Raw genomic sequence first — 5,048 nt, forward strand, 5'->3', positions numbered from 1 at the left:
AGGGTGGCCGCAGGTAAGGCCGGGCCGCCCGCCCTCCCCGCCGCGCAGCCCGCCCGGGGCCTGGGTCGTCTCCCCCAGCCGGGCTGCGGAGGGGGCGCAGTGGCCTCCTCCCCGGAGGTCCCCTCGGCGCCCTCTCCGCCCTCCCCCCGTCTGTCTCCCCGGAGGTCATCCCGGCACTGGAGGGGGCTCCCCGCACCCCTCGGCTCCCGCTTCCACCGCCCGATCTTCCCCGCGCTGGAGGCCTTGCGGGGTGGCGGGCGCATCCGTCGCGATGCCGACTGCACCGAGGGGGAGGGACGCACGAGGCGGGAGGCCGGGTTGCGCCGGGCTCGGGCATCGCGCCACAGCCCCCCGGGGAGCACGGACGGGTGACCCACGGAGCAGCGCTTTGGCCTGAAAACGTCGCCTCATGCGGAGAGGTTTCTCACCCGGCTGCCGTTGGCTTTGGGGACGTGCGGTTTGGGCGCCCAGGAGGCCCGCCTGCCATTTCCTCTCCGGGAGCGATTTCCAAAATGGACCCGGGGCCGGCAGTTTTCTCCGGGGCAGACCCGGTGCCCACCCGGTCGTCTTTCTACCGCTCCCACTTCCCCACCTCCGGAAGGCCTGGGCCTACCTTTCTGCCACATTTTGGGATCCATAAAAGGACCCAGGCCAGAGACTTGTCGAGGGACAGGTGGGACGTGGGCAGCTAAGGGGGTTAAATAACCCAATATTTTCCATTCCTTCCCCCAACCCCAGAAAAGAGGGGTAGAGAGATGAAGGGGTGAATGCAACTTTGTGAAAGAAAAGCCCACAGGTAAAACAAAAGCCTGCGACACCGGGATGAATTATAAGAGTTTTGTGGAAACTGTGCTTGGTCGGAATCACCTGCAACTCCTTGGGAATTCGTATAGAAGAGAGGTCTCTTGCCCATTAGGGGTATTTGTGTCCAGAAATCCTCGTGTTCTACATTTTAAAAATAGTAATAATTCATTAGAGATCACGTGTGGTTCCCAGGTTGGTTGCCTGTACCCTTGATGTGGTCAAAATCGCAGTGGCTGGCAATAGGACCTGGGGCCCACACCATCTCCCTCACCTGTGGGGGGAAATAGAGGATCCAAAGTCTTTTCCATCCTTCCCCTTCCAGGGAGCCAGGGATTTATGTCAGAAGTACACGTACTGGATCACTAATTAATTTCAGGATGCGTTATCCAGACCCCAGAGGTACCCTTGGGAAGAGTTTTGGGAGGTCTGCATGTGCTGTGTGGAAGGGCTGGCGTAGCCATTTTCTAGAACGTTCAGGCCCTGCCTGCTGTGTTGCTGGAGAAGGTGTGGGCTCCAAGTTGAAGTCCTGGGGGCCTGGTGGGTGCTTCTTCCATGGGCTGAGGTTTAGGGGCAATTGCCTCTTCTGTTTTTGCTTTGGTCCCTTTAGCTCTGGGTCACTTGGAGGGGGTGAAGTCCCCCAAACCCCTGCCTTGGCTTTTCCATCCTCCAAGGCCTTGTCGCCCCCAAGCCTCCCCCAAGCCTCCCCAACCTGAAAGAATGCATTTGATGGGTAGAGCCATAGGCTCAGGGTTTGGTTCCTTCCTCCACACTTAGCAAAGCCTTCATGGCCCATTCCAGCCCCGGATGTCCTGGACACCTCAGAGAGTGCTGAGGAAGTGGCAGCATCACCCAGGGCCTGTGAGACACCTTTTAAAAACTAGCCTGAGCAAAAATGCCCTTGGAGCCTCCTTGTGGCCCCACAGGCTGGGGGGCTTCCGCGAGCTGGGCCATGTCTAAGGCGACAGCGTCTGCAGCAGACCTGGTGCCTCCCCGCCCCCACCCTCCCTGCTCCCAGCCCCAGCGGCTGCCCTCCTGATTCTGTCCCCCTGGCAACGGATCTGCGTTGGGCTTGGGCTGACATGCGCCTGTCTCACTGCAGATGCTGTTTGGCCATTAGCATGCAGCCGAATGTCCCTGCCACCTGCCAGCCTGGCTCAGCCCACGCTCTCCACAGGGGTGGGGGGGAGCAGAGGAGGGGAGGGGGTACCAGGAGCCAGAGGGGGAAGGGAGGGGTTGGCCTCTCATCCGCTCTCCTCTTCCTGCGCAGCTTGGCCAAATGCTGCCTCCCAGCCGAAGGGAACTCGCCAGAGTAGCACAGACTTGCAGGGTGGCCCCAGGCAGCAGCAGTGGCCCATGGAGGCCTCAAGTCCCTCCACTACCGCGCCTGGGATTCTCTCTTTGGGGTTAAGACACGGCAGGTCCCTTTTCCAATGCCAGCATTTCCTCGAAGTGACCTTGGTTCTTGACTCAAATGACTTTATAACCCCAAAAATGGTTATGAATGGTCTTGAGGGAAAGAGGTTCAGAACAGTGAATGAGTGACATGGGCCAGAGGAGACGCAGTGGACCCCTCAGTGGGAGGGACGGGTGATGTTGCTTTGAAGTGAGCGGGACACGCTGAGAACAAGCTCACCTCCAGGTCTTGCTGTGAGTCCCACAGGCCTCCTGTGAGGTCAGGTCCTGCTTTTCTGGGCCATCCCAGCACATGTAGGAATGGGGCACACGGAAGAAACTCATCAAGACCACCTGGGTGAACACTCCCCTGAGCCAGTCTCTCTGCTGCACACTGCTCTCCAGGTGCCATTGGGTGGCAGCAGTACCGAACACCTACTGTGTGCCAAACAGTGTGCTGAGGACAGGAGAGATGCCTGTCCTCCAGGAAGTTCAAAGTACAGTGGAGGAGAAAAAGAAACCTTCCTTCCCCCATGGAGTTGTGAAAACTGTGGGCTCAGGCTGTTGGGAAAGCACTGAGGGGACCAGAGGTAACAAGGAAGAGGTTCTATCTATGGGCAAGTCGGTGGAAAAGGCCATCCTAGCGTGTGCAAAGGCCCTGAGGCCAGGAAGGCAGAGCACGTGCGGGAACTAAAAGCATTAAATGGTTGGCTTCAGCATGGGTGCTCCAAGATGTAAATCTGGACTCCACCCTGAGGCTAGTCCATGATCAGAGGTACCATGCAGAAAGTTCACTGATGGGGGTGCCTGAGTGTCAGGCAGCACCAGGGATGGGGGGAGGATGAAGCAGAACTCCTGATATGGCTGACTGTCAGCCTGAAGCCATGTTAGTGGTGATGGAGTGGAGGAGAATGTGCTCAGAAGGGAGGAATTAGAATGGCAAAGGCTTGAGGATGGATCGATTCTTGGGATAGCTGCATCCTCTAACCCAGACAGAGAGGTAAAGTGAGGAGAAATCCAGAGGGGTTAGACCAGTGCCGCTCAGTAGAACTTTGGGCAGTGACAGAATGTTCTCTGTGTGCTCTGTCCAGAAGAATAGCCACTAGCCGTGTGTGGCTGTTAAGCACTTGAAATGTGGCTAGGGCAATTGACTGAATTTTTCATTTAAATTAAAGTTAAGCAGCCGGGCTCAGTGGCTCAGCCTGTAATCCCACGCTTTGGGAGCCTGAGGTGAGTGGATTGCCTGAGCCCGTGGGTTCGAGACCCGCCTGGGCAACTTGGCGAGACCTCGTCTCTACAGTAAATCAAAAAATCAGCCGGGCGTGGAAGCGCGCGCCTGTAGTTCCGGCTACTCAGAAGGCTGAGGCGGAAGGATCGCCGGAGCCCAGCAGGTCGAGGCTGCGGTGGCCGGGAACAGCCACTGCACTCCAGTCTGGGCGACAGAGTGAGACTCCAACTCAAAAAAAAAAAAAAAAATTAAAGTTAAGGAATTACATCTGATTAAACTAAACTTCATGTGGTTGGTAACTGCCCTATTGCTCACTGTAGGGCCTTGGGCTCAGGAGTTGGTCTATGTCACTGGGCTCCATCAGCATGTAGGAGGCATTTGAGGCCACAGGAGGGGTGAGTGTGGTCGGGAAGGTGGGTGGTGTGTGGAAGGAGCAGAAGGGGCTCAAAGCCCCTCACCCTTCTCTGCAGATGCCGCTGCACCCTACTGGGTGCTCCTCCCCATGCCTGGTCACTCTCTGACATTATCCCCTGTAGAAATCTCACCTGAAGAAAGAACCAATTCACAGGAAAAACATTCCACGCTCAGATGGGCAGTAGTCACGCCAGAGCGGAGGGTTGTATGAATTAAGATGTATCTACTCGAGGGATTATTATACAAACACTGAAATTGGTATTAGTGAAAACAACAGACTTGCTTTGGATATGTTTTCATGTGAATAGAGAATAATTCAAAATTATGTGTAGAATGTGATTATGACGACATGAGAAACTTCTATGTGTGGAAAAGACACAGGTGGAAATGGTTGGAGAGCAGTCGTTGTCTTTGGGAAGAAGGATAACGGGACGGTGCTAATATTCTGCGTGCATGTGTATTGCTTTGATGATGGAAATAAACCTCGTTTTAAACATCTTACTTTGTTTATATGATGAAATATGATGCAGCGATCTAAAATAACTGAAGAATAATGATTCAGGAAAACTCCCATGATACAGAAGTGGAAACAAGTGACATATATAATCTCAGATAAAAAAAAAAAAAAAAAATATGGCCAAGTGCAGTGGCTCACCCTTGTAGTCCCAACTACTCGGGAGGCTGAGGCGAAAGGATCACTTGATGCCAGGAGTTCAAGAGCAGCCCAGACATAGTGAGACCCTGTGTCTTAAAAATAAACACACACACACACACACACACACACACACACACACACACACAGAGAGAGAGAGAGAAGGAAATGACCAAATAAGGTCATAATGGCTGTTATTGATTATTTTAATTTTTTTTTTGAGTCAGAGTCTCACTCTGTCTTCCATCTGGAGTGCAGTGGGACAATCATGCTCACCTCAACCTTGCCTTCCTGAGCTAAGGTGATCCTTCTGACTCTGCCTCCCAAGTAGCTGGGACTTGGGTGTGTGCCACTATGCCCAGTCAATTTTTTAATTGTTTGTAGAGATGAGGTCTTGCTATGTTGCCCAGGATGGTCTTGAACTCCTGAGCTTAAGCATTTCTCCTGCCTCAGCCTCCCAAAGTGCTGGGATTACAGGCATGGGCCACTGTGCCTGGCCTATTTTAATTTTTTTTTTTTTGAGTTGGAGTCTCACTCTGTTGCCCAGACTGGAGTGCA

The 5,048-nt window shown here is 54.0% G+C and overlaps 1 protein-coding gene across 2 annotated transcripts in view; it reads left to right on the forward strand.

The window, feature by feature from the left end:
• The first annotated feature begins 6 nt into the window (after positions 1 to 6).
• The window catches only part of TMEM130 (transmembrane protein 130), a 23,837-nt gene continuing 18,795 nt past the window's right edge, over positions 7 to 5,048 (forward strand). Inside the window, exon 1 of one of the 2 annotated variants that reach the window (XM_008072897.1) lies at positions 7 to 13. The gene's annotated coding sequence lies outside the window, so the exon portion shown is untranslated. Of the gene's footprint in view, positions 14 to 459; positions 543 to 5,048 lie in introns of those variants that run through there. The other variant, XM_021706384.1, reaches the window with a different exon arrangement.

The sequence above is a fragment of the Carlito syrichta genome, unplaced genomic scaffold (assembly GCF_000164805.1).
Source record: "Carlito syrichta isolate Samal-C Ts95f unplaced genomic scaffold, Tarsius_syrichta-2.0.1 Scaffold315497, whole genome shotgun sequence".
NCBI lineage: Eukaryota > Metazoa > Chordata > Mammalia > Primates > Tarsiidae > Carlito > Carlito syrichta.